Source organism: Stegostoma tigrinum, chromosome 43, assembly GCF_030684315.1.
Source record: "Stegostoma tigrinum isolate sSteTig4 chromosome 43, sSteTig4.hap1, whole genome shotgun sequence".
In the NCBI taxonomy this organism is placed as follows: Eukaryota; Metazoa; Chordata; class Chondrichthyes; order Orectolobiformes; family Stegostomatidae; genus Stegostoma; species Stegostoma tigrinum.
Genome location: NC_081396.1, coordinates 2,492,667 through 2,507,248, shown reverse-complemented (window position 1 = coordinate 2,507,248; position 14,582 = coordinate 2,492,667).

Sequence of the window (14,582 nt, the reverse complement as noted above, 5' to 3'; positions counted from 1 at the left end):
TATTTGTCTGAATGACACCAAACTTATTAGTTTTAACAAATTCTACGTCCAATGTACATCCGTGATATCTTGAGAAGGAATCTCTACCTTGTGTGAGGACAAATATTATTGTCCAATTTAAAATGTTAAATAATGTATGCATATGAAAACAGTTAATTCTCAGCTGGATGACACTAAACTACCTCAGACCCCAGCTATCATTCGTGAGATTGGTTTGCATTTCCATTCTGCTGAACTCTTATCTTTCTTAAATTAGCAGACTGAAGCTATAAACAATACAATACACGGGGTCTCGCCAACATCCTATGCAGCTGGGAAATCACCCTAACGTTATATTCTATTCCTCACGCAACAAGTCAAATCATGCTGTTTATTTTCCTAATCGCATGCTACATTTGCTAGTTAACTTCACATGATTCATTTGTTTGAACGCCCAGATCCATCTGTACTTCAGGGCTGTTCAATCTCTGTCCGTTCAAAGAAGCATGTATTGAATTATTATTCTTCCTACCAAAGTGAGCAATTCATATTTTCCCAACATTATACCCTTGCTTTGAGATTTTACCCACCGATTTCACCTGTATATGGCCCAAAGCAATCTTATTTTATGTCTTTACAGTTGCCTTTGAACCTGTCAATGCATCAACAGACAAAAAGGAGCAATACTTTCATTTCTTCTTTCCACGGCATGATTATAAATAGGTAACAGTTGAGGTGGCAGCACGGATCTCTGAGATAAATGAATTGCCATATCTTGTCATCTTCATTGGCCCAGTATCCAAACGTTTTGTTTCCTATTCTATAACCAATCCTCCGACTTAAAAGAAATTCGGGTTAATCACATGGGGTATGCAATAACATAATTAACTACTTTGGAGAAGAAGAAGGCATCAGAGAAGAACATGGAAGTAAACATAATGATATCACGAATAAAATGACATGATGGAAAATATTTGTAGAAAACATTCAATATGGCAGAAGAAACAATGAACATCGGCTCGAACTACAATAAGAATTGTAGAATTGTTGCAGTCCAGAAGGGAGTTCTTTGTATCGTCTTGTCTGCGTGTCCTCACTGAGCTCTTTAACTTATTGCAAATATCCTGCCTTAGGTTCTCGATCCTCCTTAACACTGTATGTTCTATCGGGATGTAGAGAGCTGTCTAATGCCATCTTGTATCAGCCAGCTGTGCCTACCACCAACCATTTCCAGGCAGGGCTAATCACACGCTAAACATTAGATGATGAAAGTCTTTTTATTTCTCACCTCACAATTGATTCACAATTGCAAACATGGTACGCGTGCGTCCTTTAGCTCCCAGTTCTTTTTAACGAGCACAAACAATTTATCCTTTTCTGCTTTACGGACAAGTTATGATTTTCACAACATTTATCAAATCTGAACCTTGTGCTCTGCAAGTATAACAATTCCAGCTTTTCAGCCCTGGATCCATTCAAACTTTGTCTTCTTTCAAACGCTGGTAAGGGATGTTGAGGAAGTTTAAGGGAGACCGAGAAAGACGTAAGGGCAGTCGAATGGAATGCCTGCCTTGTCACATTTGGGGATTCACAGACTCTACCGGCGTCCAGGATGACCACTTGTGCAGGAAGTTTTCCCAACTGCTTAAATTTGAGCTTTGGATTTCGGAGCTCGAGTGGGGCCTGGAGATATTTTGGCGTGTCCCTGAGGCTGAGGGGTGAATGTTACATTTAGAGGGGCGCTAACAACTCGGCTAAAGGAACTGAAGGAATGAAGTGAATGGGTGACCACCAGGCAGGTAGTCCCCGATGGTCCCAAGCACATGCCAGCTTTTCATTTCAGAAGGTGATGAGGGTGCTGACACAGATAGAGCCATGCTTTGGGTATCACGGGCTGCCTGACTGTACAGGTAGAGAGAAAGAAGATCAAAGAAAATTTAGCGATAGATGATCCATTAATTAGGGGAAAGAGACTGGTATTTCTGTGACTGCAGACGTGACTTCAGGATGGTAAGTTGCTTCCCTGGTGACAAGGTCAGGGATGTTACTGAGCAGCTGAATGGGAAGAGCGAGAAAACAAATGTTATGGAACATATTGGCAACAATTATTTTGATGGAAAGAGGGATGAGGTCTTGCATTAAGAGTTCACGCAACAGCTTAGGAAGTGGGAAATAGAAGTTGTAATGTTGGGACCTCGCCTAGTGCCCCGGGCTAGCGACAACAAAACTACCAGGTTATAACGGGTGAATACGTGGTCCAATGTTTGGCGCAGGAGGTAGGTGCTTGCAACATTTCTGGGAAGGTGGGACTTCTACAAGTGGACCCGTCTGCCGCTGAACCAGAAAAGATATAATATCATTGCGGGAGAGTTTGCTGGTATGTTTGTGCGGAATTTAAACGAGTTCAGCAGGAGCAAGGTCCACAGTGCCTTAGTTCAACAGCAACAGTGAACAAATTACAAAAAGAACCAGGCAAAGCGAATTCAGTCATTTGACTTCTCCACAGAGTAATGTGAAACTGGACGGTCTTTAATGCCAGGTGTAAGAGAGGTAAGACAGATGAGTTATGGGTATGGAATAATAAGTGGAATGTGGCTGCCACCGATACATGGTTTAAGTAGACAAGACTGACGACCTGACATCCCGTGGCACTTACTCTTCAGAAAGGATAGAGGAGGGTGCAAAAGTAGAGGTGGTGTCGCCTTATAGTTTAGGGAGTCGGTTACAGCAGTGAGGAAGGATGCTATTTCGGGAATATCGTCAATTGAGGCTTTGTGAGCAGAAGTGAGAAATTAAAAGTAGGAGTCTATTAAAGACCCCAATCAACAGGCAATTGAAGTACAAGTATGCAGTCACTTCCGTAAGGCGTGTAAAAATAAATATCTGGCATTTTATTTTACGGAAGTTTAACGATCTCAATATTAATTTTGACTGTAGGGGGCAGATTTTTTGAAGTGTATGGAGGGCATTATTTCAACACGGCGTGGTCCTACACGGGAGCGTGCAATGCTGGAAATAATAATGGGGAATGAAGTTGAACAGGTGTTCGATGTGACAGTGGTTGAAGATTTTCTTGATGGCGGGCACAACAACATACAAAGCAGTGGAAACATTCAAAAAGGTAGTCGGAGAGTACAGACCAAACATACCCTCTTTTGTTGAAATGCAGGATCAACAAGCTCTGGGAACTATAGATATCTAGAAATATTCTGGACCCAATAAAAAGGAAAAGGGACAAAATAATGGACGCCTGAAAGGAGTATAGTAAGTGCAAGAAGTGCTCTCAAAAATGCTGTCTTGAATTAAACCGTGCATGACAAATCGCTTCCAAGGTCAGGCAGAATCTCACGGCATTCAACAAACATTTCTGGGTAAAACAATAAAGATGGGAAGATTAGGGCCAATGAGACAGCAAGGGATGGTGGGGGCAGGTGGCGAGGGGAAGCGGGGTTTACGTGTGAACAGAGACGGCATTGATAGAGAATTAAATGAATATTTCCCATCTGCCTTTACTCGGGTCAAGAAGCATGTAAGTGCAGAATTCGAGAAGATGGACAACAAGATTTTTGAGCAGTCTGATATAAGAAGAGAGATAGCAATGGGGGTTTTGGAAAATTTAAAACTGAGCAATTTCCATGTTCCGATCAGATGTATCGCAGGCTGCTGTGGGAGGCGGAGAAAGTTAACCATGCCGTGAGTCAAATTTTCATACCATTGCTTGCAACAGGGGAGGTACCTGAGGACTGGAGTACAGCTAATGCATTTCCAGATTATACGAAGGATCGTAGAGATAGACCAGGAATCTTTAGAAGAGTAAATGCAACATTAGTGTTAGGGAAACAGTTGCAGAAAATAATGGAAGAGAAACTTAATTTCCATTTATGGAGACAGAGATTAATCTGGGACAGTCAGCATGGCTTTGTCAGAGGGAGATTGTGCTGAACAAATCTGGAGGACATTTTGAACGTGACCCATTGCTAGATTGAGGTAAGGACAATTGGTGAACTTTATGCAGGCTTCAACAAAACCTTTGACAATGTCCCACAGGGAAAACCGTTAAAGAACATAAAATCTCCCAGGATCGTGGCAACTGGGCAAGTTGCATCCAGCATTTCGTTAATGACAGGAGACAAAGGATGGGGTAGAAGTTTATTTGTGAGGCTGGAGACTGTTCTGCTGTGGTATACCAGAGGAACCAGTGCTCGGCCCCTTATTGTTTCTGATATTCGTAAACTATATACATGAGAAGGTTGGGGGTGGAGGGTGAGCGAGATAACGATAAGTAAGATAACAAAGTATGCAGCTGGATGAACACAGCAGGCCAAGCAGCATCTCAGGAGCACAAAAGCTGACGTTTTGGGCCGAGACCCTTCATCAGAGAGGGGAAAGGGGTGAGGGTTCTGGAATAAATAGGGAGAGAGGGGGAGGCGGACCGAAGATGGAGAGAAAAGAAGATAGGTGGAGAGGAGAGTACAGGTGGGGAGGTAGGGAGGGGATAGGTCAGTCCAGGGAAGACGGACAGGTCAAGGCGGCGGGATGAGGTTAGTAGGTAGGAGATGGAGGTGCGGCTTGAGGTGGGAGGAAGGGATGGGTGAGAGGAAGAACAGATTAGGGAGGCGGGGACAGGCTGGGCTGGATTTGGGATGCAGTGGGGGAAGGGGAGATTTTGAAGCTTGTGTAGTCCACATTGAAGCTTGTGAAATCCACATTAGGCTGCAGGGTTCCCAAGCAGAATATGAGTTGCTGTTCCTGCAACCTTCGGGTGGCATCACTGTGGCACTGCAGGAGGCCCATGATGGACATGTCATCTGAGAAATGGGAGGCGGAGTTAAAATGGTTCGCGACTGGACCGCAACTTTCCCCCCGCAGTGGTTGGGAACGCCCTTGACCGCGTCTCCCGCATTTCCTGCAACACATCCCTCACACCCCACCCCCACCACAACCGCCCAAAGAGGACCCCCCTCGTTCTCACATACCACCCCACCAACCTCCGGATACAACGCATCATCCTCTGACACTTCCACCATCTACAATCTCACCCCACCACCCAAGACATTTTTCCATGCCCACCCTTGTCTGCTTTCCAGAGAGACCACTATCTCCGTGACTCCCTTGTCCGCTCCACACTCACCTGCAACCCCTCACACCGGGCACGTTCCCCTGCAACCACAGGAAGTGCTACACCTGCCCCCACACCTCCTCCCTCACCCCCATCCCAGGCCCCAAGATGACTTTCCATATCAAGCAGATGTTCACCTGTGCATCTGCCAATGTGGTATACTGTATCCACTGTACCCGGTGTGGCTTCCTGTACATTGGGGAAACCAAGCGGAGGCTTGGGGACCGCTTTGTAGAACACCTCCACTTGGTTCGCAACAAACAACTGCACCTCCCAGTCGAAGGTTGAAGGATCAGCAACTCATATTCCACTTGGGAACCCTGCAGCCCAGTGGTATCAATGTGTACTTCACAAGCTTCAAAGCCTCCCCTCCCTCTACCGCATCCCAAGACCAGCCCAGCCTGTCCCCGCCTCCCCTCTAACCTATTCTTCCTCTCACCTATCCCTTCCTCCCACCTCAAGCTGCACCTCAATTTCCTACGTACTGACCTCATCCCACCTCCTTGACCTGTCCGTCTTCCCTGGACTGACCTATCCCCTCCCTACCTCCCCACCTATACTCTCTCCACCTATCTTCTTTTCTCTCCATCTTCCATCCGCCTCCCCCCCTCCCTATTTATTCCAGTTCCCTCTCCCCATCCCCCTGTCTGATGAAGGGTCTCGGCCCAAAACGTCAGCTTTTATGCTCCTCAGATGCTGCTTGGCCTGCTGTGTTCATCCAGCTCCACACTTTGTTGTCCTGGTAGTGTAGGGTTTTTCTTTTCAGTCTGGAGGACTGTGATCAGTGTTGTTCTGCCGGGATCAGTGTTATGTTCACTGTTGTACGTTATTTGTGTCAATAATTTGGATAATTTAGGAGGTATGATCCGTAAGTTTGTGGAAGAAATCAAAATTTGTGTGGTACAGTCAACAGCAGAGACAGTGATCTAAGGTTATGAAGGGGTTTTGATCAAATCTGACAATTGGCTGTGAAAGGTGGAGGGGGTTTCATTTGGATAGATGTGCGATATTACATTTTGGTAAAAACCAATGAAGGATCGTAATGACAAAATTACTGGTAGGGCCGTGGGTCGTGTTACTAAAAAGAGAGACCTCGGGGTTTGGGTGCACAATGCTTTCAAAGTTGCTCAGAGGTGGATGTAATGGTAAAGGAGGCGTTTGTCAGGCTTTTCGTCATTGCTCAGACCGTTCCATTTTGGAGTTAGAATCTCAAGCTGAGATTTTACAGGCCACTTTTGGAGTATTGTGCACAGCTTCTGTCGCCCTGCTATAGGAAGGATATTATTAAATTACAGAGCCTTCAGAAAAAAAACGTATAATACCAAGATTTTCCTGTGAAATAGAGAGATTGGCTTATAATGAGAGGCCGGAATTTTTTCCCCTGGAGCGGGATCATCGTGGTTTAATAAACCATCGGGGCAGAGTTACGATAGGGGAGTTGAAAACTAGAGGGCATAGTTCTAAGGTGAGAGGAGAAAGATTTGAAAGAGACCTGAACAGCAACATTTGCACACAGAGGGCAATTTATCTCTTTATAATGAACTGCCGAAGGAAGTGGCAGCTGCGGTTAAAAACAAAAATTAAAAGTCGTTTGGTCAGGTACATGAGCAGGAAAAGTGTCGAGGGATATTGCCCAAACGCAGGCAAGGGGGATTCATTTCGTTCGGGAAACTCAGTCAGCTTAGACGAGCTGGAATGAAGGGATCAGTCTCCGTGCTGTCTGATTCTGTGACTCGATAAGTCATTTGTGTGACATTATATCAAAAGCCTTTTGGTATCTGCCTTTTCCACATCAACAAGCTTGCTATCATCAACTCTCTCATGTGAGAGAGCCCATGAGAGTCCAGCAGTTTAACTGTTCGCGCAAGTCCAGCAGTTTAGTTTTGTTTAAAATAAACAACTCTTCCAAATTAACACAAAATTCTCCATGTATCTATAAGCTGCATTCTCAGTTTCTGGCAGTTTGTCCAGCACCGAAGTCAAACTGAATTCTTTGTAATTGTAGTGACTACCTTCACAACCTTGTTTGCGCTCTTCTTCAGTCCACTGGCCCAACAGCCGGAACGACGAAATTCAAGGCTCATTACCAGTGCCTCAGCAATTTCCACCCTCTCCTCACGTCGGATGTTTGGCTCCTTCCACTCCTTGTTTCCCGTAAAGAAAAACGTATTGCACCTCGAAGGTTGCAGGAACAGCAACTCATATTCCGCCTGGGAACCCTGCAGCCTAATGGTATCAATGTGGACTTCACCAGTTTCAAAATCTCCCCTTCCCCTACTGCATCCCTAAACCAACCCAGTTCGTCCCCCCCCCCACTGCACCACACAACCAGCCCAGCTCTTACCCCCCACCCACTGCATCCCAAAACCAGTCCAACCTGTCTCTGCCTCCCTAACCGGTTCTTCCTCTCACCCATCCCTTCCTCCCACCCCAAGCCGCACCCCCAGCTACCGACTAACCTCATCCCACCTCCTTGACCTGTCCGTCTTCTCTGGGCTGACCTATCCCCTCCCTACCTCCCCACCTACACTCTCTCCACCTATCTTCTTTACTCTCCATCTTCGGTCCACCTCCCCCTCTCTCCCTATTTATTCCAGTTCCCTCACCCCATCCCCCTCTCTGATGAAGGGTCTAGGCCCGAAACGTCAGCTTTTGTGCTCCTGAGATGCTGCTTGGCCTGCTGTGTTCATCCAGCTTCACATTTTATTATCTTGGATTCTCCAGCATCTGCAGTTCCCATTATCTCTTGCACCTCGTCATCCGCAATTAGTCACAACTAATGAATGACCGATCAATCATTCATTCTGACAGAACTTTCTTCCATTTTGATCTAAAACATTCTCAGCAGCGAACGACGACCAGAAAAAGGGCGTTTCTCCAAAAAAAGCTTTGATCACGTCGCCTCTCCAATTTCTTTATCTGTTAATCACTTGGAATCTTCGGATTAGACCTGACCCATTCAACTCATTCATATTCAGATCTCAGTTGATGAGGACTCACCGAAAATGCTCTGTGCCCTCAGTGCTGCAATGCGTTGGCAGGATAGGCAACTGACTGTCTTTTCACGCATGTTTCAAGTCGGAACTTTGCGCTAATCAGAGAAATATCCTCCGTTAGTGAGTCTCAAAAGAATGGAGTTAATCGTGAATTTGGAAAAGGTGCACAGGACTGGCCAACGATAAAAGCAGAAAGAACGACTGAAATTGGCAGTCGGTGATGTAAAGCCATCAGCCGCAGCACTTAATTGGAGGCGGGCAAGTATGGTAAACAAGGAATCCTCTAGATTGAAGGCAATATCAATGATATTCGTCAATTAAAGGCGAAAGTCTATCATTTACCATAGAGAGTAGTTACTTTCGTCAATTACTGTCAATTATTCCGGTCATTTCCAGGGCTCTCCAATGCATTTCTGAATTAAATTCATTAGAAGTTATTCAAAGTTTAAATCCATTCAAACAATTGAGCATTTGTTCGAATTAGTCAGCTGTTTACAATGTCAATAAAATTCTACGTCTAGTCATGCCCTGTGAAAATGGTTCCTGTTTGCAGCAGCAACAGCAGGAAGAAGATGGTAATTCATTTTCCGCAATAATTTATTAACGTGATAACGGTGCAGCTTTAACCAAAGAGAGGATATCCGTAACACTGACAATTGGCAAAAAGTGGAAAGTAGAATAAATAGCCAATGAGTAAGGTAATGATAGTTAAGCATGGTACTTTACCTGGAATTCCGATACCTGCAAGGGCCGGATAGTAAATGGAAAACAACAGACCTTTTGGTGATACGTGCATTTCTATCAGGAACTGTGGCGCTTTGCTCGCTACACTGTACTCACTGGTTTTATATATGATGTCAGGCTCTAGGGATAACACTGACTTTTTTCACATTAATCATGTTTATTGTAACCAATAGGTAGTGTAGCTGATCTGCAGCAGCTGATAGATTTTGATAGAGTGTGGTTCTTTTTCATGACGCAAGTGTGAAATGCCCAGAAATATCCAAGTCTCATTTTTTTATTATTATTCATTGGATGTGGGCGTCGGTAGCTAAGTCAACATTACTATTCGCCCGTTAATCAAACACATTGTTTTGGGCCTAGAGTTGTATTTTGTAAGCATGCTCCTTCCCTAAAAAGGAGATAAATGAAGCATTTAGAACTTTATAACAATTGATAACGTTTACCAGTAAGTTAGGCTTCAATTCCAAATTGTTCAAACATCATCAGCCACCGTGAATGCATTGAAAAGCATGTCCAGGAATATTAAGTTGGGCTTCTGGCCCTGTTACATAACTGCCTTCCTCGCTCTAATAACTATTGCAGCCTAGCCGTTGAGTTCAGACCCGAAACAATGGGGTTAATTTCCTCGTCACACCGAGAGGTCTAAATTTGTCATTTTTTTTTAGTCTGCAATGTGCATTTCAATCTCAACATTATACATTGTCGACCAAACAACGTTTTGATGAAGTCGAAAAACGAGGTGAAATCCAGGGGTAGAACATATCGTTACCTATCAAAAATAATGCAGCTCACATGCCTTTTTAGCTCTTAGCCACCTGTGTATTTTCTAACGGCATAATTTATTTTTTTTTCTAAACAGAATAATGAAAAGTTACTCGTAGAATTGTGAGAGCATTGAAACTGCACTGAACCAGCCATGTACAGACTGAACTCTGCTCAACGGCAGAAGGCAGTCACAAACATGTATGATTGTCCCCCTAGGAAACTGCTCGCGGATGCTATGCGTTCTTGAGTGGCTTATGAGCGCAAGCCTAGGTCCAAATCTCCAACCATACATTTGCCAGGTCTTTCTGGGAGGTGGAAGTGAGTCTTTGGCCTTGAGATCGTTTACATTCCTTTCTCCAGATCCTTTTCCATACGTCCACTTCGCGTCGGGTTTCCCCTAAAAACCGTGCCCCTTAATACAAGAGTTCCTCTCAGTCGGTTCCTCTTGATGAAGCGTCCTCTATCTGTTGACGTCGATGCTATATTTTCTTTTACAGGAAAGCCTTCACGGAGATTTAGAAACATTTCCAACGTCGTCCTCTCATTTGGGTGCCTTCCATGAGCTGGGCCAAGAAGGTTTGCTTTGACATTGGGAACTCAAACATGCTAAGCACGTGCCGTACAAGTAGACTTGGTTTCGGATTGTCATGGTCTCATTGCTCGTGCTGTTTGCCGCCTCAAGGACCCAAAGATTAGTACTGTTGTCTTCCCAGCTGGTGCAGAGAGTCAGCCTTAAACAACATTGATGGTTCTCCTCAAGAGTCTGAGACGATGTCCATATGTCGTCCATGTTTTGGAGCCATAGAAAATAGTCAGAAGCATGACCACCTGCAAATCCAAAGATCTCGACAAGAGGATAGATATCAGTCTTAGTGTAGGCACTTATCCTTGTGTATCCAAAGGCCGTGCTTGCAGATTGCATAAAATATTGAATCTTTGCATCGATGTCAGCCTTAAATATCATGTTTCTTCCCAGTAGGGGAAAGTTCCATTCTTGGGATGATTTATTCGTTGACCTTCATGGAGTGATGGCCTTGAGCTTGCCCTGGGTGCGATGGTAAAGGATTTGAGTCCTAATGAGTTTGATGCTAAGACCAATTCTTTGGAAAGCTTGTGTGAAGCCATTATGCGAGGCTCAAAGATTCTCTTCTAAGAGACCATAGATGTCATCCACATGCAGAAATTCCACAAGTGAGGTCTTTTGTTTTGGTTTTGGATTTCAACCAATAGAAGTTGAAACGTTTTCTAGCTATCTTGCAGACAATGTCCACACCATTGGGAAGCTTATTGTTGACAAGATAAACAGGAGAAAAGCGTGGGCGCTGATATATCCCTGTTTGACCTCAAATATATCTGTCTATAACTATTGATAAGGTCTGTGTGGACAACTGTTCATGGAGGCGAAGGAGAATGTCGATGAATTTCACTGGAGAGCCAACCTTTGGCAAGGTCTTCCGTAGAAATTCCCGGGTGACTAATTCAAAAGTCTTGTTCAGATCCGATTAATGCTTTATAGAGTGCTGGTTTTGTTCCAGGCATTTCTCTTCAATTTCCTGGCCAGAGAAAATCATATCTATAGTTTTGTGGTTTGTTCAGTAGTCACACTGGCTTTCAGGAGTGTTTTCCTCAGACACTGCAGGAAAGAATTTTACTAGGCTTTGGATAATGAACTTCTGAGTGATGCAGAGTACAGAGATTGCTTGCTAACTCCCACAATAACATTTCTTGAAGTCATTGGCAACAGCAACATGCCAAAGATCGGCAGAGATTTCTTCTTTGTCCAAGATTTTCAAGCAGGGTTAATGTGGTCAATGAAAATGTTCTGTTTCTAAAGTTTTGGAAATCTCAGATGGATCCGTGTGTACTCCTACTCCTTATACATTCTTCATGGATGTAATGGCAGCTTTACATCAATCACAGTAGACGGGAGTCCAAGATCAAATTTGTTAGGGATTCAGTGCTTTCCCTCCTCAAACACATCCTCGGTGATCATTATTTCACGGTTTAGGGACTATTTGAAATGTTCCCTCGATCAGAGACTGATGTTTTGTCTATCTCTCCAAAACAATTCCACCCTTACACTGCAGCAATTTGAACGCGTTTCTATATATTTTCCCGGTCGTGCAGAAAAACAAAATGAGTATCTTGCTTTTTGGAAAGGAATTGCAGCTCCTTAGATTTCTGTGTCCACCGTTGGCTCTTGATTCCCCTGGGTCTTTGTAACTGCGCCTTTGCTGTTGCTGAGTTATCCTCCATACCTCACAGGTGATGTTGTTTGCCAGGTACAAAGAGCTTTCTTTTTCTTGTGATGAGGTCTCAGGCGATGCGATCATTCCCGTTGAACTAGTCTCAGAATTTCCTGGTCTTTTGGTTGATATATTCTTCGCAGCATGCGTTGATGGCTTTTTCTAGATTCCCCCATTACATTAAAATGAACTCTTGGAGATTGTGGTGCACAGACGTTTGTAAATTCGCTCGTCTGCTTAGCTGTTGAAGCCTCTCATCTTTTCTGAACGGTGGTTACTTTAGCAGATGCTTCTGGTCACATTTAATAGCCATTGAGAAACTGATACGCGAATGATTTGCCCAGTAATCGATTGACTTGTTATCATTTTGCAATGAGACCATCTGTTTGATTTCAGGGTCGAATGCTGGCACAGCTGGTCGAGTGCCAATGCTTTGATCATGGGTGTCTCTAAGAAGTCTTGAACTTGTATTTTTGGCAGAAGAGTTTGCACGCCATCGAACACTAAAGCAGAAAGTGGTGGACAAATGCATCATGACTGGTAGCAACTGTAGGAAGAAAGCCAAGTCAATATTTCTGATCCAGTCGCTGGAAACTTTGACCCTGCTTTCTGTCTACTAATGCTGCCAGGCCTGCTGAGTTTCACAAATAATTTCTGTTCTTGTTTCAGTTTTTCCACAGTTCTTTGGTTTTGTTTTGTCTATTGATGATGACCGGATGGTGCTCCACACATTTGATGAACAAGATAATCACGTTGAAGCTGCAATTCCTGATTCTCTCCATCTTTACGGGTCCTTTTCCACGATGTGAGTCCTTTCCAAGTATGCTCTTGAAGTCCTTAAGAATGCTAAGTTTATCTTCCTTTTTCATGTTGGCATGGTGGACTGGGCGGAATAAAAACATATTGGGACTCGTGTGTGGCACCAGGTGGTCGTGCATAGACATTCACAACTGTTTTCCGCTGGTTCTCGTCAGGTTGTAGACATAGAGACATGTGGGAGTCAAGAGGCGAGCGTTGATGCCAAACGGGAATTCCCAGATTTAGTTGACGAGTTGGTTCTAGGTGTTGAATCGAGTACCATTCATCCTAGACTTAAACTCCAGATTTCATCTGCACAAGAAAGTGTAAAACCAACCATCTTCCCTCTGCTGCCTGTCTTCCAGTCTCCTGCAAGGCAACGATATCAAAATTGAAATATCTGAGTTCACTAGCAATGAGGACAGCTCTTTACTCCAGGTGACTGTTTAGCTTGTTATTCATGAGGGTTTGCACATGCTAATTCCTGATATCGAGTGTCACTATCGTTTTCAGACCACAGGCAGTTAAGCTCACTGGAGACGATTTTCCAGCTGTGTTATGCTGGACTAGACTGATTTACGGGCATGTTTCTAGCCTCGTCACTGCGTCGGGTGCGTAAAATGGACTCATTCGAGAAAAACGTTGTCTAAATTCTCCGCCTTTTTTCAACCCACGAGTAGATCCTGGTCCGGTGCTAAGCAAATCTCGATGCCCTCCAAAACGGACTAAACCTTCATAGAACATAGAACATAGAACAATACAGAACAGAACAGGCCCTTCGGCCCTCGATGTTGCGCCGACCTGTGAACTAATCTAAGCCCCTCCCCCTACACTATCCCATCATTATCCATCTGCTTATCCAAGGACTGTTTAAATGCCTCTAATGTGGCTGAGTTAACTACATTCGCAGGCAGGGCGTTCCACGCCCTTACCACTCTCTGAGTAAAGAACCTGCCTCTGACATCTGTCTTAAATCTATCACCCCTCAATTTGTATCTATGCCCCCTTGAAAAGCTGAAGTCATCATCCTCGGAAAAAGACTCTCACTGTCCACCCTATCTAATTCTCTGTTCCAATTTACCAAGCACAGGCTTAGATAAATTGCAAGGAGATTATAATCTCATTAAAACTTCAAATCATATTGACACAGTTTCCGAATGAATCAACAATAAAAATTACACACATTCCCACAATAGTTCCTGTGCCAAATTCTTTGGTTTTGTAACTAGGTGACTGCCATGAATTTGAAACTGATCCCCATGACATTTACGTGAGGCAGTGACACGTTTTCTATTGTTTGCCGGACATGTTTATAATTTAGTTCAATGTAGACATTCTACTGGGATTGAGACTGTTCTTAGAAATGGATCAATGTGCGCTGTTACCAGAAGATGGAAGGAGAATAGCACAAGGTGAGCGCCATTCAGAGAGCCATTGCAGTTACAAAGGGCAGAAGGTAACATTCTCCAAATGTGTAATAATTCTATAATTACAAATAATGGTGGAAAGGGAGTAGTGTGGATTTTAGAACTTTTGTTTTTGGAGGTTTTCCATGTGATTTCCCTGTTTCTTCTCGAAGAAAGCAGAAAATTTTCATTGGACATTACATTTTGCACTTCTATAGTCAAAAAGGAAGTCGAAGAAAGGGAGGAGGATAGACGCAGACACATGGAGTTCGTCAGAGCAGCCTGTTCCATGCTGGGGTCCGGACAGGGATCTTCTCAGCAGTGCTTGGAGTTCGGGAGAGTGATCTGTTTCGCGCGTTTGTTGAGGGTTCATCAGCAGCGTCCTCGGTAGCAGTGGAATACCGACGGAGAGCAGGGTTCCTGGATCAGTTATTTTATAAGTCTGAATCCAGGAGTCGGTGGGATCGGCATATGTTCCCTCAGAGCCGGAGAGGGTTGAGCGTTTGCTTAGAATCGCTGCCTGATAGAG